The sequence below is a fragment of the Antechinus flavipes genome, chromosome 4 (assembly GCF_016432865.1).
Source record: "Antechinus flavipes isolate AdamAnt ecotype Samford, QLD, Australia chromosome 4, AdamAnt_v2, whole genome shotgun sequence".
NCBI lineage: Eukaryota > Metazoa > Chordata > Mammalia > Dasyuromorphia > Dasyuridae > Antechinus > Antechinus flavipes.
Window position 1 is genome coordinate 435,800,190 of NC_067401.1, and position 25,193 is coordinate 435,825,382.

The 25,193-nt window shown below is 45.2% G+C and overlaps 10 non-coding genes and 1 pseudogene across 10 annotated transcripts; 7 read left to right on the forward strand and 4 right to left on the reverse strand.

Moving 5' to 3' along the window:
* Positions 1 to 3,423: 3,423 nt before the first annotated feature.
* On the reverse strand, positions 3,424 to 3,495 carry TRNAD-GUC (transfer RNA aspartic acid (anticodon GUC)). The gene has a single exon. It is a non-coding gene; the product is annotated as a tRNA-Asp (tRNA).
* A 4,601-nt stretch (positions 3,496 to 8,096) lies between these two features.
* TRNAL-CAG (transfer RNA leucine (anticodon CAG)) lies at positions 8,097 to 8,179 on the forward strand. The gene has a single exon. It is a non-coding gene; the product is annotated as a tRNA-Leu (tRNA).
* Positions 8,180 to 8,763: 584 nt separating this feature from the next.
* On the forward strand, positions 8,764 to 8,834 carry TRNAG-GCC (transfer RNA glycine (anticodon GCC)). Its single transcript has one exon. It is a non-coding gene; the product is annotated as a tRNA-Gly (tRNA).
* Positions 8,835 to 9,310: 476 nt separating this feature from the next.
* TRNAE-CUC (transfer RNA glutamic acid (anticodon CUC)) lies at positions 9,311 to 9,382 on the reverse strand. Its single transcript has one exon. It is a non-coding gene; the product is annotated as a tRNA-Glu (tRNA).
* Positions 9,383 to 13,482: 4,100 nt separating this feature from the next.
* On the forward strand, positions 13,483 to 13,565 carry TRNAL-CAG (transfer RNA leucine (anticodon CAG)). The gene has a single exon. It is a non-coding gene; the product is annotated as a tRNA-Leu (tRNA).
* A 1,514-nt stretch (positions 13,566 to 15,079) lies between these two features.
* TRNAG-GCC (transfer RNA glycine (anticodon GCC)) lies at positions 15,080 to 15,150 on the forward strand. The gene has a single exon. It is a non-coding gene; the product is annotated as a tRNA-Gly (tRNA).
* Positions 15,151 to 17,276: 2,126 nt separating this feature from the next.
* On the forward strand, positions 17,277 to 24,628 carry LOC127561653 (pre-mRNA-splicing factor SPF27-like; annotated as a pseudogene).
* TRNAG-UCC (transfer RNA glycine (anticodon UCC)) lies at positions 17,337 to 17,408 on the reverse strand. The gene has a single exon. It is a non-coding gene; the product is annotated as a tRNA-Gly (tRNA).
* Positions 19,954 to 20,036, forward strand: TRNAL-CAG (transfer RNA leucine (anticodon CAG)). Its single transcript has one exon. It is a non-coding gene; the product is annotated as a tRNA-Leu (tRNA).
* On the forward strand, positions 21,522 to 21,592 carry TRNAG-GCC (transfer RNA glycine (anticodon GCC)). Its single transcript has one exon. It is a non-coding gene; the product is annotated as a tRNA-Gly (tRNA).
* On the reverse strand, positions 21,978 to 22,049 carry TRNAE-CUC (transfer RNA glutamic acid (anticodon CUC)). Its single transcript has one exon. It is a non-coding gene; the product is annotated as a tRNA-Glu (tRNA).
* Positions 24,629 to 25,193: the final 565 nt, after the last annotated feature.

Genomic DNA, 25,193 nt, shown 5'->3' on the forward strand with positions numbered 1-25,193 from the left:
CAATCTCTGCTCAGGCAATCTGTTTTTTTTTTTTTTTTTTTTTTTAGTCAATATAAGCTCTATCAGTATGCTATGAGTAACTCAGAGCTTGATTGGTCCTGATTCCCTGAATCACAGTCCTGAGGTGTGTTCAACTCCGAGATAATCCCTCTTCGAATCCTTCCAGTTGTCTCCCCTGTCTTCTTTCTGGAGTACACGAAACTACAAATCCAACTCGGGGACGGGGAAAAACCCAGTATTCTCTCTCATTTTAAAAACTTTCAAGAATGAGGGTCCCTCTCCTTAAAGTATCATTCCATGGAGATGACTCTAGATTTTCTTATACAACACCTAACCTCTACCTTGACCTCCAATCTCTCATTTCCAAATGTGCATCATTTTCAAAGTAGAAGCTTCATAGACACCTTATATTCATCATACCAAAAATTGATCTCATGATTTCCCTAATTGGAGAGGATTATCACCTGTTGAGTTCCCCTTCTCACAAAGAGGGTCTCAATTGTTGAGTTCCCCTACTCACCAAGGGGAATTATAACTGGGTTCCTTATTATCCTCCAGGTACTTGGGACGCCTCCGAAACAGCTCCCTCCAGCTGCTCTCCTCCCCACAGAACACCCGACACACTAGATGTTACTTAGTAACTGCAAGCGTTTATTAAGCACCCTACATCTTCTCTAATGGCATCTGCAGCTTCTCACAGTTACATTCCTTCTTATATACCATCTCATTACATCATCTCATACCCAGCTATCTTTGTCTTTACCCCATCACCGTACAAGCTACTCAATAACAAAATCATTAATCTTGGGGTAAACAACCTTTCACTACTACCTTCCTGTTTTCCTCCTCTGCACACCTTGTTCCTCCTCCTCAGGTTATTTCCTGCTATACAGCTCCTTTTGCCATGTATACCTAAAATCATCTAACAATCACTAATGTCCTCCGCTCTCAGCCTGGCAACCTAGATGTTATCTTACACTTGTCACTTTCCCTCATCCCAGTTCCCACGGCCCCAAAGGCAGTAATTGTTGAGTTGGTTAGACCTTCCTAATATTTCTCCTATATACCCTCCTTTTCTCAGCGACATAGCTACCACCCCACTATAGGTGCTCCTCATCTCAAACTGGAGGACATGGACAGGAATGCCAGAGAATGGACAGACGTGGCTTCAGGGGGATTTCGATCTTTGGAAGAAAGGTCCAGATCCTTGGTCCCCTCCAACACAAAAGCTCCTATGAGCTAAAGTTAAAGCTTCTCTTTGTCTACCAGAGATGCAGCTTTCTCAGATCATACCTTGCAGAAGGAAATGACAAATGACTGTAGTGACTTTTCCAAGAAAATCTTAAATGGGGTCACAAAGAGTCAGACACAACTGAAAAATGACCATATCGCCAGTATATTAGGAACTCCATTGTTCTTCAATTGACGTGAAGTGAAGTGAGTTTGAGGTTTGAGATGCAGCATCTAACCTGACAACTGGAAAGAAGCAGGGGATGTCGGAGATTCATGAAAGCTCCCTAGTAGATCTGGGGTAGGAAACATACCGATAGGTCCCCAAAGGGGAAGGAATGAAGACAAAAGCGTGGCAGAGAGCTGACGCAGAAGAGTCTTTACACTTTTCATACTTCATACTCTGCCATGCAATGTAGCAAAAGAGAACTGGGTTAAAAGTTGCATGGTCAGGATGAATACAGAGAGGACTGGCGAGACTTACATGAACTGATGCTGCGTGAAATGAGCAGAACCAGGAGATCTTTATATACCTCAACAACGATATTGTTTGAGGATGTATTCTGATGGAAGTGGATCTCTTCGATAAAGAGAGCCTTAATTGATCTTGGACAGAAACAGCTACACCTAGAGAAAGAACACTGGGAGATGAATATAAACTGCTTGCATTTTTGTTTTTCTTCCCGGGTTATTTATACCTTTGGAATTCAACTCTCCCTGTGCAACAAGAAAACTGTTCGGTTCTGCACACATATATTGTATCTAGGATATACTGTAACCCATTCAACATGTAAAGGACTGCTTGCCATCTGGGGGAAGGGGTGGAGGGAGGGAGGGGAAAAATTGGAACAGAAGTGAATGCAAGGGATAATGCTGTAAAAAATTACCCTGTCATGCGTTCTATCAATAAAAAGTTATTTAAAAAAAAAAAGTTGCATGGTCCCAGAACCGAACCCAAGTCAATTACTTGGAAGGTAGATATGCTCGCCATCATACCACCAACATCACAGCTCCGTATGAGAATAGGGGCAGTTCCCTTGAGGATCTGCCGGCCGGGGCCCGCTCATTTATTCCGCAAAGGAACAGAGCCCAGGCCAAAATTCTTTCTGGTTCCCTGGCAGCCGCTGTCCTTGCTTGAAGCCCTCAGACCCACTTGTCTCTTGCTTTTTCTGGAAGGCTGTTGCTGCCCCAACTAACTCAGTTACTTCCCGATTGTTCCAAAGCATCTGCTCCTGCCTTCCGGCTACCGCTCCATACCACAGGGCAGGAGTTCCTCCGCTGCAGCTGAAAGTGCGGGTCAAAGACATAGCCAGTCAGTAGCGTGGTTGCTGAAAATAAGGCTCGGTCCACAACCCTCCCGCAGTGCCCGCCAGCTTTCAGCTGGTTCGAGCGGGTATGAAAGGATAGCATGTCCGGGAGACAGAGCACACACGAAGTCTCTTTTGTTGTAGGCCTAAGCCCTCCACCTCCCGGAGAGTAGCTCGTGAACTTTGCTGGATTTGGTTATCAGAGCTCTTGCTTCCCGAGTACCCCACTCCATACTTTATGGCTCTGTTTTTGCTCTCGTAGTCCTTTCAAAACCATTGTGTTATCTTGCGCCCGGATTCTGGTTATGTTGTGTCCATCAGTGTTTGCTTGTGGGTAGGACTGAGTGTCTGAGGATGTGGACTTGGAGCAACGTGCAGATCAGAGCGCATGCGATTGTAAACTGGCATTTGGGTCGGAGCTACTCGTAGCAGGGGCTGGGGGCGCTGGACGATGGCAACCCCGGTGCTTCTCTCTCCAGGACAACTGTGAACGGCTCACAGCTTTCGTCGGACACAGAGTCCTTTCTCTTGCTGGTGCTTCCTTTTGGGGAGGAGGCGAAGGATTGATGGCGAAAGAGGGGAACCCATAAAACTCCCTGTATCAGGGAATCAGGACCAATCAAGCTCTGAATTACTCCTGGCATACTGATACAGCTTATATTGACTAGAAAAGGGGAAAAAAAGAAAGAAAAAACATTCTAAAATGAATATGAGACGGTGATATCCTTGGGTACCTGAGATTGAAGAAGAGCCGACTGTTGAACTATCACGGATGAAATAGCAGGAAGTTTCTAAGAAGGAGCCCTAGCGAAGATGACTCTCTGGCCGCCTTCAGACGAAAAAGCGAAAAGAAAAGAGTTTGTTTGCGCAAATAAACATTTTTCTCCTCCCCGTCGGGGAATCGAACCCCGGCCTCCCGCGTGACAGGCGGGGATACTGACCACTATACTAACGAGGAAAGATACAGATATTTACATTTGGAACCTTAAGTAGTTTTGAGCACACGCTTTACTCTTCCTTCATCAGCTTCTCTTTAGACTAATTTAACAAGTCCTATGACTTTCCTTTTTCTTTTCCTCCTACCCTCCTACTGCGGTTTGATTCGAATTAGTCCAGTCCAACCCGAAAGCCTTCTCCGCAGCCAGTCACCATACCTTTTGTCTATTGTCATCCAGGACAGACGATTGTCCTTGGCTACAATTAAGGAGATTCTTTTCCAAAAGAAATTCAACTGAGCTTTAGTGCTTTTGTGTTTCAGTGTGTTTCATCTCTCTGAAAGTCTCTAGCAGCCTACGGAATTACAATTTCTCAGAATCACGTTTTTAAAGGTAGAGAATGAAATTCAATAAATTACAAGGAAACCATGGATATTGAGAGCTTTCAATATGCTTTAAGAAATTAGCCACCAATACCATTATTAAGTCTTGTTTTCCAAGATGATTTGGGAAAATGGAAAATAATCTACCTATTCTAAAATATTCAGAGCAGTTCTCTTTGTGAAGGCGAAGAACTGAAAATTTTGGGGATGTCCAACAATTAGAGAACGGTTAAATAAATTGTGGTATATGTTCATAATGGAAAAGTATTTTTCTATTTAAAAAAAAAAGAAAAAAGATGAGGTCAATTATTTTAGAGAGACTTCCACGAAATAATGAAGAGCGAAATGAGAAGAACTTAGAGACTATTTCATACAGTAATAGAAATGTTGTTTTTCCACCCTCTCTTTTATATAACATTAAAATCAATTTATATCCAGACCCTTTGTCTAGGTATACTCTTTCTAATTGCCTTAAAGATACTCTTCTTAAGAGTTTTAAGTATCTTTCCCATGTGAACAGTTTAACCTTTAAATAACTTCTTTCCTTTCCATTTACCTTTTTTTTTTTTTTTTTTTTTTTTGCTTCTCTTGAAGCAAATTTTCTTGATCACATTTTCCATTTAGTTCGGTTTTTTTTTTTTTTTTTTTAAATCAGAAATGACTGAAACTCCCCCACTTTGCTGAAGGTTAATCTCTTCTCCTGAAAGATTGTGCTCTGTCCTGCGGCAGTTGGTTTTTGTTTGAAATTCAAGCTCCTTTGCTCTCAAGAATATGGTATTCCAGGATTTAAGATCCCTTATTGTAAAGACTGCTAAATCCTGGGTTAATCCTCACTGTGATTCCTCCCCATATGAATTGTTTCTCGCTAGCCTCGGCAATAAGAGTAGAGAAAGAGATTAAGGGAATTAGAGTCGGCAATGAGGAAACCAAACTATTACTCTTTGCAGATGATATGATGGTATACTTAGAGAACCCCAGACATTCTACTAAAAAGCTATTAGAAATGAATTGTTTGTTTTTGGCAGCTTGTAGAATCTAGCTACAATGTTTCTTGGAGTTTTCCTTGTAGGATCCCTTTCAAGAGAGGATCGATGGATTCTTTCAATGACTAGTTGAGCTCTGGCTCTAGTATATTAAGACAATTTTCTTTAATGATTTTTGGAAGGATACCATCTAGGCTATTTTTTAAATCATGGCTTTCGGTTCGATAATTTTTTGTCTCTCCTGGATCTATTTTCCAGATTAGTTGTGTTTCCACTGAGGTGTTTTACATTTTATTCTTTTTTTTTTCATTCTTTGTAGTTTGTTTAACTGATTCTCGATGTCTTGTAGAGTTGTTAGCTTCCATTTGCCCAATTTTAGTTTTTAAATGTGATTTTCTTCAGTTAGCGTTTATATCTCCTTTCCCACTTGGCTAATTCTTCTTTCCTCCCTTCCTCCTTCCCTTCCTCCTTCCCTCCCTCCTTTCTTCTCTCTCTCTCTCTCTCTCTCTCTCTCTCTCTCTCTCTCTCTCTCTCTCTTTCTCTCTTTCTCTCTCTCTCATTTCCTTTTTCCTTATTGTTCAACTTTGAGCTTTGGCTTTCAGCACAGAGACCTAGTGTTCTGGATTTGCTCACAGGGGTTGGAGGTAGCCTGACATAATTCCACCTGTTATTGCCTGGTTTTCCAAACTGGCAATTTGTTTTTTGAATGCCCCATTGGTTTGTTGTGCTGGTGTTTTATTGAGCCTGATAGAAGAGTCTCCGGTGTTGGTATTTACTGTGGTTAAGAATCTTCTGCTGGCTTGCCAGTATACCTGCTGCACTGGGTTGCTTTCCTCTTTTAACCAAGTGAGACTGAACTTTCTTGAAGTCCTTCCAAACTATCTTGAACTGGAAAATTATTTCAATCTCTCTCTTTATATGTTCTGAACTTCCAGGATCTTTTCAGAATCTTGGTTTCATGTTGTTTCCAAGGGAAATTGGAGAGAGGTCAAGCAACTTCCTGGCTTCACTCTTCCATCTTGGCTCCCAGCAGCATTATTTTAATAATAACCTGGACCAACCAAGTCATTTTGACTATTATAAATACCCTAAGTGATCTCAAGAATCCTATGAAGGGAAACAGTAGTTGAATCCAGAAAGAAATAATGCTGTGTTGTAGTAAATCATGAGCTGGTTGATTTAGAAATACACAAAAAGACTAATGAAGGAAGATATTGTTATTATATAGGTTATCTTGAAATGGAAATAGGTCTTGTATTGAATCCTCTCTTATGGTCAACTGTGGACATGACATTTTTTTTTTCATTTTGTATTTATGTGTAAAATATTTTTAAAAATGCCCTCCCCCCCAAAAAAATTTTTAAACCACTTCCAGGAAACTAGCGTAAAATTGTTTTAGTCTCATGATATCCTCTAGGAAACTGGGAGTTACTATCGACCAAAGAAGGAATTCCTGGGGAAAGTGACATAATCAAAGGGGGAGGAAGAAAGGGGACTACCCAAGAAAGAGAAGGGGATTCCAGAGGGCAGGTGGGTGGAGAGATATTTTTGAAAAAGACTGGTGCTCTTTGGGAGCTGAGCCTGAAGGTTGGAGAGCGATGGGCAGGTGGATGATGGGGTCAGAAGAGAGAGAGCTGTTTATCCAGGGATCTCATTGACTTCCTCTTTGAGCTGGTCTCTTCCCTCTTGGACAATTTTCATTTCCACTGCAATGATGACCTGGTCCCTGTTTCTTGCCAACCCCATCCTTACCTGTCAGGTGCCCCCAATGTTTCTGGAATGGTCTCTACCAGCACTCTCTCCTTGATTGAAAATCCCCTCAGAGCTTCTAGGTCGCACCTAGTCTGCTTTGCCTTGTAGGCCTCACAAATCGACTTGATGCTGCACAACCATTCCCTGGTATGTCCTGCTCACACCTAGGGCACAGCCTTCACAGAGGCTCTCCTGCTTTGGAAATGTGTATTAGGCAAAGTCAGTTTTCCCTGGGAGACTGGACACTGCGTAAGAGCAAGTCTCCATTCCCCCTTCTCCCCCCCCCCCCCCCCCCAAATGAACCGCTCTCCACTTGTATCTGCAGCGCCGGTATTGCAGAAATTGCTTGGGTCCCAGCAATTGTCAGGGACCTGCTTGATGGAAAAAGGGAGGCCCTTAAAGAATGGTCTCTGGGCTGAACACACGTATTACCGAAAGAGACAGAGAAAAGCTGGTAGAGTGCAATTGGAGGAAGTCACGATTTGGGATATTCAATGCACTAGAGGTGCAGGAAGACTTTAGACAAGTGAGGTAGTTTGCTGTGCCAGACTGAGGATGTATGTGTGGGTTTGGAGTGGCGGGTGGGAACCCACAGTTGTGGAAGGGCGGTTCTGGACACGTAGACTTTCTTAGCACAGATGCAGGAGGAAGAGCTTAGAGCACATGAAAGGGGCTGGATTAGATGAACTAAATGTGAAACGATGGTAATCTTTTTTTTCTTCTCTTTCTTTTTAAATTATTATAGCCTTTTATCTACAAAACATATGCATGGATAATTTTTCAACATTAACTCTTGCAAAGCCTTCTGTTCCAACTTTTCCCATTCTTCCCCCTCCCCCCTCCCCTAGATGACAGGTAGTCCAATACATGTTAAATATGTTAAAGCATATGTTAAATACAACATATGTATACATATTTATAGTTATCTTGCTGCACAAGAAAAATCACATCTAGAAAGAAAAATGTATCAGTGTCCCAGTTTTCCTACATCCCCTCCAACATTCGTCATTATCTTTTCCTGTCATTTTAGCTAATCTGAGAGGTGTGTAGTGGTATCTCAGAGTTGTCTTAATGTACATTTCTTTGATCAACAATGATTTGGAGCATCTTTTTATGACTAGAAATAGTTTCTGCTTGCATTTTTGTTTTTCTTCCCGGGTTATTTATATCTTCTGAATCCAATTCTCCCTGTGCAACAAGAGAATTGTCCGGTTCTGCATACATATATTGTATCTAGGATATATTGTAACCTATTTAACATGTAGAAGACTGCTTGCCATCTGAAGAAGGGGGTGGAGAGAGGGAGGGGAAAAATCGGAACAGAAGTGAGTGCAAGGGATAATGCTGTAAAAAATTACCCCGGCATGGGTTCTGTCAATAAAAAGTTATTTAATTTAAAAAAAAAAAAGAAATAGTTTAAATTTCTTCATCTGAAGATTGTCTGGAACAATGGTAATCTTGAGATGCCTACCACCAAAATAGAAGTGGGGAGAAGTGGATACAGAAGTCAGGATGGCCGAGTGGTCTAAGGCGCTGCGTTCAGGTCGCAGTCTCCCCTGGAGGCGTGGGTTCGAATCCCACTTCTGACATCAAGTTTCTTTTTGCTGTCTCCTAACGTTCTGGCTCTTCTCAGTGGTGTATGAGAGAGTGGAGACAACTTTGCTCATTCCCCTTAGTCCAACGACATGAATACTTTCTCAGTTCGCTTGAGCCTCCACATAAATTCCCGTGGATGGATGAAGGGTGTGTGGAGAGAGGCTATGGCCCGTTTGAGAACCAAGCTGCATTTTTACTGGAGAGTAGTTTGGAAGAGAAGCGGACACATGGAACACAGACCTTCTGAAAAACCCCAACAATATAGCTTTAGATGATTAGGCCAGTCATAAGACTTTTTCCCGTTGAGGTGGTGTAGCAGTTGGAGTACCAGGAAAAAGAGGAGTAAGGGTGGGGGAAAGCAATTAGAGGAAGAGAATGGGGAGGGGCAATAAGAGGAGTATGTAGGGGGGAAGAAGACGAAAAGGAAGAGGGAAGTTTAGGGTGAGGAAAGTAATAGGGATAAAACTGTTGGTTCGGGTAGGCACATGATATGTTAAATTTTGTTTTGGAGCAAAACCTAGAAATCGATGTGTCATTGAAGGTCAAAGGCGCTGCTGAGGAAAGCGATAAGAATCTTGCATGGGTGGTTCAGTGGTAGAATTCTCGCCTGCCACGCGGGAGGCCCGGGTTCGATTCCCGGCCCATGCATCCGCATATTTTGGAGGACCCCTTGCCAAGGGAGTTCCTATCTCCAAGGAAAGAGCACTTTTTTAGTCATCATGACCAATTTCTCCACCTTCACTTGCCAATCCCGAATCCTTACAGTCTCTTAACTTTCACGGACAGCGGAGAAAAGCCTCCTACTTAGGCACATAAAGAACAAGTCTTTTGGCAGAAGTTGTTGCTCTCTGTTGTTCCTAGCCTTCTATGCCGGACGCCTTCCCTATCCTCGCCCCCGCATTTCACTCACCAATTTGCTAAGGGAATAGTTTGCACCGTCTGAAAAGATGCTTGAAACTGGTGCGTTTCTTTATACTGTTTCCATTTCTCATTCCGCTCTAGCAATTGATCTAAGGGGCGCAACCAGGCCATAATTTGCAACTAAAGAGGGGGAGTGAAACTGAAAAGTACGTTCACTCTTTTATATTCAATAGGTCCCGTAGGAGAACTGGGTAAAAACACACTTCCCTGACCGGGAATCGAACCCGGGCCGCGGCGGTGAGAGCGCCGAATCCTAACCACTAGACCACCAGGGAACCACAGAGGACAGTTTTCTCACTATAATACTGACCTTATTCATCATTCACATATCTTCAGTTTTTTCAGGGTCCTCAAATGTTTTAAATAGGGGGCTAATTCACTGTCCCTCAGACTGTTGGAGGGCCGGACTATAGTAAAAACAAAACCTTTGTTTTGTGAGCCTTTAAATAAACTTCATAGCGCTGAGTGGGGGGGATAAGCGTCCTCAGCTGCCGCATCTGGCCCGCAGGCTGTAGTTTGAGGATCCCTGGATGGGTTTCCCAGGCCGGTGTTCCAGGTTTTCGGGAATTAGCAAAGGTAGTTTTTTGCAAATTTGGGTTTACACTCAGAAACTACTCTGTGAGTCAGCTCCTTATAGGAAATAGCAAAGGTTTGGGATACAGACTCGTTTTTTATTAGCTTTCTATGGTTTGGGGCTAGGGAGCGATTAAGGGCTAATTTTCAAATCAGTAACAGGATGGTGATTGTTTCCCAGACCAAAGTGATTCCCAGATTAATTGGAGATGGGCGATTCCCTTAGGAAACCAGGTAGCTTTCTCAAGGGAGATGCAGGTGGGTGGGGATCATTTTTAGGCATTTTCCAGGCCAAGTGGCCCATCCTCCACAAAGATCAGGGGATACAGTTCTATTACTTCTGGACTCACTCTCTCTTCTGGACTTCTTTTCCGGACTGGTCTCATTTACTTTTCTATTGTCACTACCAACCAGGCCTACCGATTCAGTCGCACCCCTCCTACACTTGAGCCATTCCGCTAAATGGTCTGGTCCGCCTCTGCATCGGGAACCTCTGTCCAGACATTACAGGAGAAGCCGGACAGGGATGCTAAAGGATGGACAGGCCAGCTTGGAGCTCGATTTTTGGAAGGAACGTCATGATGGGTAAGAGTCAGATCCTTGCTCCTCTCCAGCATAAAAGTTCCTGTGTACTAAAGCTAAAGCTTCTCTTTGGCTACCAAAGATATAGCCTTCTAAGACTATGGTTTGCCCTTGGAGAGGGAAGTAGTAACCACTCCAGTAGTTTTGCCAAGAAAATCCAAATTGGAGTCATGAAGAGTCAGACGCAAGGGGGGGGGAGGGGGAAGCACACTTTGCACATATTAGGGGCTCCCATAAGGTTTGTCTTTGAGATGCTGCATCCAATCCCACAACTAGGAAGATGAAAGATAGATACTGATAGATGGGGTCTGGGGAGCATACTAAGAAAGCTCCAAAGGAGTTAAACGAGGAGGAGAAGGAGCGCAGAAGAGTCTGAGTAGAATACTCAGAGAATACTCTGAGTAGGATTCAATGAAGCAAGAGAAGAGAAAGAGAAAGTTGCGTTGGCTGGGAATCGAAGCCGAGTCAATTGCATGGGAGGCAGTTACGCTCACCACTTTACCACCAATGCTACCGTCCGGTAATTTTCCCTCTGCCAAGGTACAGTGAGATCCCCGGTAGCACCCCTACAGATAGGTCAGCTGTGGTCAGCACAAAGCCCTGCTTCCCGCATCTGCTCTTGCTAGCCTGTTCTCTCGTCACAACAAAGGTCATCCTAGAACTCCTTTAAGCTCCCTGGCAGCCGAGCTCCATGCCAGCCGCGCTCCATGCCCGCAGACTTCAGACCCTACATAGCGCTCGCCATTTTTGGAAGGCTTTTGCTACCACAGCTCAGCTACATCTCACAAGGTCAAGTAGTGCCAAGGTTGGTCTCCTAGCTTCTGGGTATCATCCCGAACTATAGATGCGGGCGTTTCTCTGCGGCAGCTGAGAGCGTCACTAAAGCCAATGGTGTGCCTAATGGAAAAGAGAACTCAGCATACAATCCTCCCACAGTCCAGCTAAAACCTGCCTACTCTTGTTGGAGTACTAGGGAATATGAAGCAAGAATACGCTCGAGGAATATGACCTGTAGTCGGCCAAAGTCCAGGACCACCACAATACCAATTCGGGAACTATGCTGAATTTAGTTGCCAAAGCTCTTGGTTCCCAAGTGTCCCCCCACCCTTTCCTAATTCTCCATGGTCTGCCGCCACCATTCAAACCTCCCCTCCCCCTGCCTCGGAGTTCTGTTGCTCCCGGGAGTTCTGGTTATGCTTGTGTCCACCCAAATTAGCGTGTAAGTAGAATTAAGTATCTGGGGATGTGGCAAGGCGCAATCTGAGGGACAGAGCATGCGGCTGTAAATTTGACATTTGAATCGGAGGTCCTCGAAGCCGAGAATTATGGGAGATAGCAAACCGGGTCTCATTTCTGCTGGGAGCGCTTCGGCCTAGGCTACAATGAACTTGGAGCAGTCTAGGTTACCTGAGCAAACGCATCACGGGTGAAAAAGCAGGAAGCTTCCAAGTAGCTTGCGTGTGTTTAGCTCCTGGGTAGTTGTTGAAAGTGGATTTTGGCAGCCTAATGGCACAAAGGCTTCTTTTGAGTTGGCCAGATTTTGGGCGCCCCAAAGAGCCGAGGTGGTGCGTTAAAGTAATTGTCTTGTCCTCCCCGACAGGGTAATCGAAACCCGGCCTCCCGCGTGACAGGCGGGATACCGACCACTATACTAACGAGGAAGATGTCCAACTATCTCAGCTTGAAGCCTCAACTAGCTTCTCCCAGATACTTTTCTCGTTCCCACCAGTCTCTCCTCTGGGCCTTTTTAAAGGATACAGCCTCTTCCCATTTTCATAAAATACCTTGAAGCCCCCTTCCGCCTTCCCTATCTCTGCGGTCTACCTTACTCCAACCACACTCTAGCTCTCTTGCTTCTCGTCACAAGCTACCCACGCAGTCACCACACCTGTCTCCTTATTCCTCCACAAACACTTCCACAATTAAAGAGGCTCATTTACAAAAGAAGAAATTCTTCGCCATAGCGTGTGTGTCTGTCTCCCCATGGGTCTCAGCTCTCTGAAAGTCGGGAGAGCATTTTCGAGTCCATAAAATTAAATGCAATACCTTTCCAACGAAACCAAAGATATCGAAATAGAGCTATCAATGTGATTGGAGAAAAAAAAAAAAGCATATTCGAAACAACTACGGTAAAACAGCCTTCCTTTCACATCCTCTGGGTGGAAAAAACTGGGAATTGCTATTGATAAAAGGGAGCCAGCCTCTGGAACAAGTTAAAAGGGGGGCGAGAAAAGAGGAGGGGGAGATTCCGCAGGAGGAAGGTTACAAAGGGCTTGGGAGGGGAGATGTGTCCGAGAAAGAGCGGTGCTGTCAGGGTGCTGCGCCGGGAGGGAGGTGGGCGATGGGCAGGTGGGTGTTGGGGCGAGACGGGAGAGCATTCGGCTGCCCCTTTAAGTCAGTCTCTTCCCGCCTGGACAATCTTTACTTCCCTTGAAATACTGATCTGGTCTCTCGTTCCTTGCCAAGCCTATCCTTACCCGTTAACCCTCCATTGATTTGGGAATGGCCTTTCGCCTCTCCTCGAGTGGAAATCCCCTCAGAGCTTCAAGGTCACGCGCAGTCTAAGCTTTGGCTCGCAGGCCTCACAGGAGACGTGACTCTTGCACAACCATTCCTCGATGGGTCCTAGTCACGCCTAAGCCGGTGCCTTCTTAGAACAAGAACGCCTGTTCCTGCTTTGGAAATATGTATCAGGTGAAGTCGGCTTTCCCCAGAACGCGGCGTGAGAGCAAGTCTCCGTTTTTTCTTTTTTTCCTTCTTTGATCTGCTCTCTATTTGTATCCTCAGCTCCGGTATCGCGAGAGCCAGTGCTTGGCTTCTAGGAGGTGCGGGGGACCTGCTTGTTGGGAAGAGGGAGGCCCTAGAAGAACGGTCTCGGGGCTGAGCGCGGGTATCCTCAAAGAGACAGAGGCAAGGCGGTGGGGGCGCAGTTGGAGGAGATCAGGGAGCTGGCGTGGCCGGGAACAAGAGGAAGGGGAGGAGTCGAGGCAAGTGAGGGAAGTTTGTAGTGGCGCGGGTCTATGGGTTTCCGCGTTGTCGTGGAGAGGCAAGCAGGGACATGGAAGAGTGTTTCTGGACATGTGTTTTCATAGACAGCGCTGCGGGAGGGAGAAGCCTAAGAGGGCGTGTAAGAAGCTAGGTAGATGAACTGAAGAGTGTGAAACAGTGGTGTTGTTGTGACTCCCATTCCCATAAAGGAGGGAAGGCTGTGTTAGCGTGAGTCAGGATGGCCGAGTGGTCTAAGGCGCTGCGTTCAGGTCGCAGTCTCCCCTGGAGGCGTGGGTTCGAATCCCACTTCTGACAACTTTTTTTTTTTTTTAAGCTGCTTAGTCTGAAACCAAAATTCTGCGGCTGGCTGGGAGACGGTTGGTTACTTAGTTATTTAGTTAGTTGGCGGGTTGTTGTTCTTCGTTATTGAAGTCCAAAAGAACATCACTGTGTTAGAGTCGAATTTCACTGTGTGCGACTGTCTCATCAGACCAATTCGAGCTCGGAGTGTTCTGCCACAAGTCGGACACAAATAGTCCATATGGACAGTTGGGGAAGCTTCTCTGAATTTGCCTATCTCACGTTTCTTTTGGGCCAATTGAATTCTGCTTTGCTCTTACAGCACAGCACCGCTCCTTGTCTGATGAGGACACGCCATGCTGGGAGGTCCCACAGGACTAGTACAATATATTCTGAAGTTTTTAAACGAGATCTTGAGAGTGTCTTTCTATCGCTTTTTTTCAGGCCGCCTTGTGAGCGCTTGCTTGCCTTGTGTGAGTTCTCTATAAAATCATGCTTTTGGCCAGTGTACATTTGACATTCGAACAACAGAGTTGTGTTCTCACAACGGCTCTTGTAGACATTCAGTTTGGTAATCAGCCTAATACCTTTTCTCTCCCACACTTTCCTTCGGAGCTTCCCAAACACTGAGCTAGCTCTGGCAATGCTTGTGTCAATCTCATTAGCAATGTGGACATCCCTGAGAAGTATACTGCGAAGGTGAGAGAACTTATCCACAATTTACCTTAACCATCAGTTGATGGTTCCACCTATGGATGCCGTGCTGCTGGCTGATGGAGGGCCTGTGTTTTCTTGGTGTTAATTATTAGGCAAAAATTAGAATAAGCAGCCGAGGATTGATCCGTGCTTTGTTGCATCTCAGCTTCTGAAGCTGCATTGAGTGCAGTCACCTGCAAACAAAAAATCATGCTCCAACGCTCCCTCCACTTTAGTTTTGTCTTGTAGACTTCACGAGATGAAGAATTTACCACCAGTGGGTTGGCTGACTGTGATTCCATGTTTGCCTCATCGAAAGCATTTGGCAGCCTGAATGCTACGGGAAGAAGAGAGAAGGACTTGCCAGGGTCCCGGATCCATCTATACCGATCTCTTCTCCCCAAAACCTAGGCAGCCTCCTCTAAGCTTCTTGTAGGTGGAGGAAGGGTGTATGGAGGAACATCTTTAATGAAGGCGGGGTTATTTGAAAAGGTCCAACAATATAGCTCCAGATACAGACTTTCAGGGCAATCGTAGGACTTTCCTTCAGTTAGTGGTGTGGAAGTCAGTAGGAGAACGTGGAAGAAAAGAAAAAGGATTAGAGGAAGGAGAAGGAGCAAGAAAATGGAGGAAAAGAGAGGAGAGGGAAGATGGGGAGAAGAAAGAAGTAGGAGAATGGAAGAATACATAGAGGGAAAGGAAGATGAACCAACTTTAGGAAGGAGGCGGGGTATGAAGTCTAGAATAGGTTTTAGGTTAGGGCTATGATTAACAAGTATTTGTGCAGGAAGATCAGAGACGTCAGCGAACATACATAACACTTAACACATATTGCATGGGTGGTTCAGTGGTAGAATTCTCGCCTGCCACGCGGGAGGCCCGGGTTCGATTCCCGGCCCATGCAAACTGACTTATTTATTTATTTTTTTAAAATTCAAGTCCTATCTTTGTGCTTTTGGACCGCTACCACAGGACGCTTACTGCTCGCATTTCCTGTTCATGACCATTATCTCCATTCTCTTCTGCTAGCTCTTGTTACTTCTATCTATCTCTACGCCCTGCTACTACTTTATTGAGACCAGAGATTGACAGTGGGGGGAGTGGGGAGGGAGGGGAGAGGGGACTTCCTCCCTAGGCACCTAAAGAACTAGGTTTCTGCCAAAAGTTGTTTTTCGTTCCCCTAGTTGTCCAGCTAGACATTAGGACTGGACTGGGAGTTAAATCACTTCTTCCTCTGCTTTTGCTTTCTAACTCTGGACGACGTGGCTAGGGGAATTGAAGCAACTGAGAAAGGGAATAAGGAGTAGCGGTTGCAGATAACCCGTAGAAAGAGGAAAGAACTGACTCAATTTTTGATTAGCGAAGAGTTTAAAACAACCTTCCCTGACCGGGAATCGAACCTGGTCCGCTGCCGAATCCTAACCACTAGACCAGGGAAGCCGATAAGCTTAATCACCGTTTGCATTGTTCACACATCTTAATTTCTTCCAGCAACCCATTGGATTCATTTCTAGACTGTTCCTTGGACTAATTTCACTTGTCTTTCTATTATCACCACCAGTCACGCCGACCTATCCAGCTGCTACTCTCCCACATTCGAGTTTTCTCCCCTAAATACCACCACCCCCTTCCTCGAATGAACAGAGAACCTTCGTAATAAGAATTCGAATCCCTAACCTCTACCTATCTTTTCCCGACCCCAATATCTCCCGATTCCATATCTTACTACATGCCGTCTATCCTTTGATTCCTAGGGAATCTTCAGCTGCCCCTTTGTTTCCGTGCCGCGCTTTTCCCTCTTTGGGGTCTTTGCTGATACCTGAATGAATGCCTTTGCACTTCCTCTTCCTTTGGATAAGGAACAATCTGAATGGCTCTTCTTGGCTGCCTCTTTTTTTGCTTTTCTAGTCAATATCAGCTCCATCCGTGTGCCAATAGGAACACATAAATTGATTAATTTACTAATTGGTCCTGGTCTCCGGAAGCAGGGAGTCTCCTTTTCATGGATGTTCTTGAGTATAAGAGAATCTCTCTCCAAATCCTCCAAATTGTCTCACCTGCTTTCATTCTGGAGCGTGCATAAATACTCATCCAAATCGAGTATGAGAAAGTCAGAGTGAGGACCTTAGACAAAAACTTAGTGTCTTGTCCCATTTTATAAACTCTGAGGAGTGAGGGGTCCCTTTCTTCATCGATCATCCCAGTGGAGATGACTTCTAGATTTTCTTATACAACACTTAATCTCTCTCTTGACCTCCAGTCTCTCATTTCCATCTACCTATCTTATCTATCTGCCCGCCCTAGTGGATGTAGCAGTTCCTTAAATACCTTAAATGTCATGCCTAAAACTGATCTCATGATCTTTTACTCTCACATCTTTCTCTTCCACTAATTAGACAGGGTGCCTGTCACCAATGTCCCAGGCTGTCAACCCAGATGTTTCCCTAGACTTTTCAGTTTCTCTTACCTCGGCCCCCACTCTTCTCACCCTACTTCTAATAACCAATATTTGTCGATTCTAGTCTTTTCTATCTTCCTAAAATTTCCCATTTACGTCCAGTGCTATCACCCCCAGGACAAATTCTCACCATCTCAAACAAGACTGTTGTAATAGCTTCGACCCCCTGCCGAAATGTTCCTGGAAGAGATGGATAAAAATGCCAGAAAATGGACAGGCATGGTTTCACTTGGATCTCATCTTTGGAAGGAATATCCTGATGGATAAGCCCCAGATCCTTAGTCGCCTCCAGAATAAAAGCTTTTTCTGTTTATCTACCAGAGACGCAGCTCTTTAAGACCATACCTTAAGATCTCACCATACCTGAAGGAACCATTACGGTATCTTTACCCAGAAAATCCCAAATGAGATCACGAAGAGTTGGAAGCGACAGAAAAAGGAACCATATCTAACACATAGTAAGCACTCCATTTTGGTTGGAGTGGAGTTTTGGAATCGAGACTCAGCAATCAACGCAACTGCGAGAGAGATGTAGGGGATTATTTATTGGAAGAGAGATATTATTAAGAGGCATGGCGAACGCAGAAAACCTTCGAATCCTTCAGCAACGTGGCAAGATCAGAATTAACGACTGCGTTGGCCGGGAATCGAACCCGGGTCAACTGCTTGGAAGGCAGCTATGCTCACCACTATACCACCAACGCAGGGGGTAACTAGACTTCCTCTGTTCGTCTTTAGTGACAGACAATGTAGCTTTTCTGCAGACTGGCCAATTAGGGCCGGCACCAGAGTCTTGTGTTCCTGCACCGGCACTTACTAACTAATCTGTGCGCGGCTCCACACCAAACTGAGGCCAGCCTAGAACTTCTTTAGACCCTCTGGCAGCCGCTCTCCTTCCCTACAGTCTTCAGACCCAACCTGGCTCCAGCCATTCACGTAAATCTGTTGCTGCTCCAGTTCTGCCACACCTCTCCCGGTCAAGTTGTCCCAAGCCTCTGGTCCTAGCTTCAAGGTACCGGTAGACCCGTACCTTTTTTTGCTACAGACAAACTAGCTGTGTGATCTCGGCACACGCTCTTTCCTGCAGCCCAGCAAATCGTGCGGTCTAATTGAGGGACCTTGTGAAGCAGGAACGCGCCGGGGGCACCAAACCCGCACCAAAGTTCATATCTTCCAATTGCTCCCTCTGGTCCCTCACTGCCTTCCTGGCCCATATCAATCCTCCCTTCTCCCTGCCTCCCTGCCTCCCTGCCTCCTAATTCGCTTGAGCCCGGCTTCTGCTTATGATGTGAACATACGAGTTTACTTGAATAGAACTGTCTGGGGATGTGGGCGAGGCGCAAGAGCAGGAGTGCTTGCAGTTGTAAAGTGGGCCTTCGGGTCGGAGCTTCTGGAAGGCAGGAACTGGGGCGCTGTGTGATGGCAAGCACGGGCCCTTTTCCTGATGTGAACGACTCACAGTCTTGCCCTGTTGAATGTTGGGCACAGATTTTTGGGTCTTGTTGGTCGCCCCTTTTGAGTAAGAAGCTAGGGATGGATGACTTTAAAGGTAGATGCCCTCCATCGACTACATGAATTTGAGGAGGAGATGACTTTCGTTACTTGAGCTTGGAAGGGGGCAAACGCATCACGGGTGAAACGGTAGGGAGCATTCAAGAAACTTGCGTTCTTGGGAAGTTGTTGAAGGTGGTTTTTGGCAGCTTAATGGCACAAAGGGTTCTTTTGCGTTTGGCCAGATTTTGGTCGCCTCAAATTGAAAAGGCATCGCGGAAAATAGATAACTTGCCCTCCGGGTCGGAGAATCCAACCCCGGCCTCCTGCGTGACAGGCGGGGATACTGACCAATATACCAACAAGAAAGATGTTAAAGTGTCTCAGCCTGTACCTCAAGTACATACCGCCAGACACTTCGTTCGTACCCGCCAGTCTCTGCTCTGGGCCTTTTTAGGGCATACAGCCATCTCGCACTTGCCCTTCCACCTTCCCTTCCAGTCTGCCTGACTCCAACCACACTGTAGCTCTCTCTCTTCACCTCACAAGCTACCCACGCAGTCACCACACCTGTCGTCTCTCCTTATTCCTCCACAAACACTGTCACAATTAAAGAGGCTCATTTTCAAAAGAAGAAATTCTTCACCATAGCGTATGTGTCTGCTTCTGGGTCTGAGCTCTCTGAAAGTCGGGAGAGCATTTTTGAATCCATAAAATTAAATCCAGTATCTTTCCAACGAAGCCAAAGATATCGAAATAGAGCTATCAATGCGATTGAAAAAAAAATTAAGCACATTCGAAACTACTAGGGTAAAACAGCCTTCCTTTCAACATATCCTCTGGGTGGAAAAAACTGGGAATTGCTATTGATAGAAAGGGAGCCACCCTCTGGGACAAGTTAAAAGGGGGGCGAGAAAAGAGGAGGGGGAGGAGCCGCAGGAGCAAGGGTACAAAGGGCGAGGGAGGAGAGCTATGTCTTTACTTCCCCTGAAATATTGATCTGGTCCCTCGTTCCTTGCCAAGCCCATCCTTACCCGTCAACCCTCCATTGATTTGGGAATGGCCTTTCGCAGCATCCTCACCTCGGGTGTAAAATCCCCTCAGAGCTTCAGGGTCACGCGCACTCTAAGCTTTGGCTCGCAGGCCTCACAGGCAACGTGACGCTTGTTCAACTCATTCCTTAATGGTCACGCCTAAGCCGGTGCCTTCTTAGAGGCGTCCCTGCTTTGGAAATGTGTATCAGGTGAAGTCGGGCCCCAGAACGCTACATGAGAGAGCAAGTCTCCGTTTGTTCTTTTTTTCCTTCTTTGATCTGCCCTTTTTGCATCCTCAGCTCCGGTGTCCTGAGAGCCAGTGCTTGGCTTCCAGCAGGTGCGGGGGACCTGCTTGTTGGGAAAAGGGAGGTCCTAGAAGAATGGTCTCGGGGCTGAGCGGGCGTATTCCGCACAGAGACAGAGGCAAGGGGGTGGGGGCGCAGTTGGAGAAGACCAGGGAGTTGGCGATGCCCGGAACAAGAGGAACGGGAGGAGTCGAAGCAAGTGAGGGAGGTTTGTAGTGGCGCGAGTCTATGGGTTTCCGTGTTGATATGGAGAGGGGAGCAGGGTTGTGGAAGAGTGTTTATGGACATTTGAATTTTCTTAGCACTGATGGGAGAGGGAGAAGTTAGAGCGCGTGTAAGGAACTAGCTAGGTGAACTGTGTGAAACAGTGGTATTGTGACTCCCATTCCCATAATAGAGGGAAAAAAATGTTAGCGCGAGTCAGGATGGCCGAGCGGTCTAAGACGCTGCGTTCAGGTCGCAGTCTCCCCTGGAGGCGTGGGTTCGAATCCCACTTCTGACAATTCCCTTTTAAGCTTCTTAGTCTGATACCAAAATTCTGCGGCTGGCTGAGAGGCGATTGGTTACTCAGTTGACCGCTTGTTGTTCTTCGTTGTTGAAGAGGACCAAAATGATATCACTGTGCATCAGAGTGTTCTGCCACAGGTCGGACACAAATAGTCCATATGCACAGCTGGGGAATCTTTTCTGAATTTCCTATGTCACGTGTCTTTTGGGCCAATTGAATTCTGCTTTTCTCATTGTTTGATGAGGACACGCCATGCTGGGAGGTTCTTAAGCGAGACCTTGAAAGTGTCCTTGTATCGCTTTTTTTTTTTTTTTTTTTTTTTTCTGGTCGCCTTGTGAGTGCTTGCCCTGTGTGAGTTCTCTATAAAATCATGCTTTTGGCCAGTGTACATTTGACATTGGAACAACGGAGTTGTGTTCTCATAACGGCTTTATAGACATTCAGTTTGGTAATCAGCCTAATACCTCTCCTCTCCCACACTTTCCTTCAGAGTTTCACAAACACTGAGCTAGCTCTGGCAATGCTTGTGTCAATCTCATTATCAATGTGGACATCCCTGGGAAGTATACTGCTAAGGTGAGAGAACTTATCCATAACTTATTCTCAATGTTCAAAGGCGTTTACTGTAACTGATAGTTCCACATATGGATGCCGTGCTGCTGGCTGATGGAGGGCCTGTGTTTTCTTGGTGTTAATTATTAGGCCTAACTTAGCACAAGCAACAGAGAGTTGATCCGTGCTTTGTTGCACCTCAGTTTCTGAGGCTGCATCGAGTGCACAATCACCTGCAAATAAAAAATCATGCTCCAACACTCCCTCCACTTTAGTTTTGACTTGTAGCCTTCACGAGATGAAGAATTTACCACCAGTGAGGTAGCTGACTGTGATTCCATGTTTGTCCTCATTGAAGGCATTTGACAGCCTTGAGAGCTACCGGAAGAAGAGAGAACGACTTGCCTGAGCCCCTGACTCCACCTATACTGATCTCTTCTCCCCAGTTCCTAGGCCTTCAGAGATAGCCTCTACCAAGCCTCTTGCGGATGGAGGAAAGGTGTGTGGAGGAGCAAAGTGCACCTTTAATGAAGGCTCAACATTATAGCTTCAGACACAGACTTTCAGGGGAAATCATAAGACTTTCCCTCAAGTAATGATGTAGAAGTCAGTAAGAACATGGAAGAAAAAAAGGATTAGAGAAAGGAGAGGGAGCAAGAAAATGAAAAGAAGGCGCAAGAGAATGGAGAAAAGGAGGAAGAGGAGAAGGAAGGTGAGAAGAGAGAAGAAAAGTAGGAGAATGGAGTAGATAGGAGGAAAGGAAGATGAGGGAAGTTTAGGAAGAAGGCGGGCTATGAAATCTAGAGAAATAAGTTTTAGGTTAGGGTGAGATCATAGTCAACTTTTGGGTCTGGGACACGATTAACAAGCATTTGTTCAGGAAGATCAGAGACGTCAGTGAACCAAATGTGGTGTTTGGAGTATCTTGCATGGGTGGTTCAGTGGTAGAATTCTCGCCTGCCACGCGGGAGGCCCGGGTTCGATTCCCGGCCCATGCAACGGTAGCTTTTTAACACAAGTCCTTTCTGTGCTTTTGGACCGCTTGCTGCTCTATGAAGAGTCGCATTTTCTGTTCATGACCATTATTATCCCCACTCTCTTCCACTAGTTTTTGTCACTTCTATCTCTACGCCCTGCGATTACTTTACCGAGGATAGAGATTGACAGTGAGTGAGGGAGGGACTTTGTCCCTAGGCATCTAAAGAACTAATTTGGAGTGTGAGAGATCCTTAAGAAGTTTTTGTCATTTATTTCTATTGTTGGTTTTTCTTTCTAAGTCTGGACGACGTGGCTAGGGGAAGTGAAGCAATTGAGGAAGGCAACAGGGGGTTAGCAGTTGCAAAGAACGCTCTCAAATTCTTGAGTTTTGAACTTAAAACAACTTTCCCTGACCGGGAATCGAACCCGGGCCGCGGCGGTGAGAGCGCCGAATCCTAACCACTAGACCACCAGGGAAGCCTGTTAAGATGTTTTCCTCTTCTGTACTACAGTCTCCAGTTGCAATGTTCCCATGCTTTTCTTAGTTTCTTCTGTCAATCCATTGGATTCATCACTAGCCTGTTCCTTGAACTGATCTCACTTGTCTTCCTACAGGCACCACTAGTCACGACCTATCTAGCTGATCCTCTCCTAGACTCCAGTCTCTCCCCCTAAATACCATCATCCCCTTCCTCGAATGAACAGAGAACCTTCATAATAAGAATTCGAATCCCTAACCTCTATCTATCTTTCCCCGACCCCAGCATCTCCCGATACCATATCTTACTACATGCTGCCTGTCATTTGATTCAAAGGGAACCTTCAACTGCCCCTTTGTTTTCCGTGCCACGTTTTTCTCTCTTCGGGGTCTCTGCTGATACCTGAATAAATGCTTTTGCACCTCCTTTTTCTTTGTTTAAGGAGCAATCTGAATGGCTATTTTCTAGCTGCCTGTTTTTTTCCCCCCCTTTCTAGTCAATATCAGCTCCCTCAGTGCGCCAGGAGGAACCCACTCATAAAAAAAAAAAATAATAAAAATAAAAAATTAATTGGTCCTTATCTCCGGAAGCAGAAAGTCTCATTCTCATCTCTCGCCAAATCCTTCAAATTGTCTCACCTGTTTTCGTTCTGGATAGTCATCCAAACCGAGTGTGGGAGAGTCAGAGTGAGGACCTTAGACAAAAACTTCGTGTCTTGTCCTATTTTATAAACTCTGAGGAATGAGGGTTCCCTTCCTTCATCGATCATCCCAATGGAGGTGACTTCTAAACTTTCTTATACAAAACTTAATCTCTCTCCTGACCTCCAGTCTCTCATTTCCATCTACCTATCTTATCTATCTGCCCGCTCTAGTGAATGTAGCAGTTCCTTAAATAATATCTTAAATACCATGCCTAAAACTGATCTCATGATCTTTTACTCTCACATCTTTCTCTTCCACTAATTGAACAAGGTATTATCAATGTCCCAGACTGTTATGGGCCAGAACTTGAAACAAGGTGTTGTCACTGGAATTGATAGAGATAATGTTTATATACTTAGTTCATACCTTTAAGAGAGTTCACACATTAGAGTTCACACCTTTAGAGAGCGCATATAAGCTAGGAGGCTCAACTAGAGATTGACTTTGGGGAAATTCACAAGTCAGGATTCAGTGGAGAAGATTCACAAAGTCACAGAAGCCCACAAGTCCACTCTTGGAGACAGAGTTAGATTCATTCCGACTTCCACCTTTGTGCTGGCTGGAGACTTTGGATTTGGAGGGAGCCAGAGGCTGAAGCTGGAAGAGACAAAGGACTAGCGGCAAGAGCTCTCAGAACCAAGAAGAGAGATGGGCCTTAAAAAAACTAACCGGGCTATTTTGAAGGAGACAATAAAGGATTTGGACTTTAATAACTAAGGCTGCCTCCAGAAGCCCCCCAAGAAACCTGCTCCCAGAGAACTTTTTATTTTAGAGAAGAGAATATTACATTACCTGCAGGATGGCAGTATCGGTCTAAGTGCTGAGGAGGTGGTGGATCCCTGTCTTACTTCGATCAGGGTTACAAAGCTCCGGGTGTGCGGGAGGCTGCTGCTGCCTTGATAGAGGAAGAAACACATAGGTACCGGCCTACCAAGAACTATCTGAGCTACCTACTTGTAATGGGCTGAGGCTTGAGTTGATGCACTGAGGTCCCAAGCACATGAGGCTAAATAGTAATTGGACCATACTCTATTAATATATAAGCTTGGAGAAAGAATGGCCCCTGCCCACTCTTTGTGCAAGTCCTGATGTGTTGTATAGGAAATGACGATTTTGGTGGGTGGAGGCAGGGGAGTGGAAAAGGAAGGGGAAGGAGAGACTTTTGGCATTGCTATTGCAACGGTTTGCTCAGCTCAGATCGCTCTCTGTTAGCTGGCTTCCTGTCGCAGCTGCCCATATTGCTATAGCAATCTTTCTTGCCCATATTGCTATTGCAATCTTTATTCACCTCTTCACTTCAATAAATATTGAATTCCTGACTCCGGCTGATTTTAAATAGGCCGTCATTATACCTACCAGCCCCAGATTACTCAGCCTTTGAGACTGACATGAGAAATGAATTTGAAAGATTGGCTGTCGGACAACAGCTATTGCTTAGAATTGCTTAGCATGAAACGATATGAACTTTCAGCTCCTTCTTCTGAGCAGAAGAATGATATCACTGCATGGCAGGAATGTGTAAACAATTCCATGGCCCAACTGGAGCATCAGGCAGTTCACATTGAAAACCTTGAGTTGATGTCACAGCATGCTTGCAATGCCTGGAAAGTATATAATGAAAATCTAGTTCATATGATTGAACAAGCCCAGAAGGAACTGAAGAAATTAAGAAAACATATTCAGGATTTGAAGTGGCAGAGGAAGAACATGCAACTCACTGCTGGATCTAAATTAAGAGAAATGGAGTCGGCTTGGGTCTCGTCAGTAAAAATTATGAGATCGACTGGACAATTGTACAGCTAGAAAATGAAATCTTCCAAATCGAGCAACAGCATGGGGAAGCAAACAAGAAAACATCCAGCAGGATTTCTGAAAAACTGGAGTATAGGGGGAAGGGAGAGGAAGGGCATCTTAGGAATTCTTAAGGCATCATGAAGTTGAATGATTCTTAAATCATGGTAAGAACCTGTTGAGAGAATGATAATAACCCGAATAGCCTGTGAATGCTTTAAGAATATGAAAGAAACTTAGAAACTGTACAGAATGCGTGAATTAATAGTTCTTTGTATTATACTTAATTATATTTGTATATTTCTTGACAAATAAATTTTTACTTTAAAAAATAATATTATGCCACACTGTCAACTCAGATGTCTTTTCAATTTCTCTTACCTCAGTCCCTCCTCCTCTCATCAATTGTCTCATCGACAATATTTGTTGAGTTGAGCTTGTGAAGCAGGAACGTGCCCTGGAGAGCAAACCCGCACCAAAGTTCATATCTTCCTAGCGCTCCCTCTAGTCCCTCACTGCCTGCCTGGCCCATATCAATCTTCCCTTCTCCCTGCCTCCCTGCCTCCCAATTCGCTTGAGCACGGCTTCTGCTTATGATGTGAACACACGAGTTTACATGTGAATAGAACTGTCTGGGAATGTGGGAG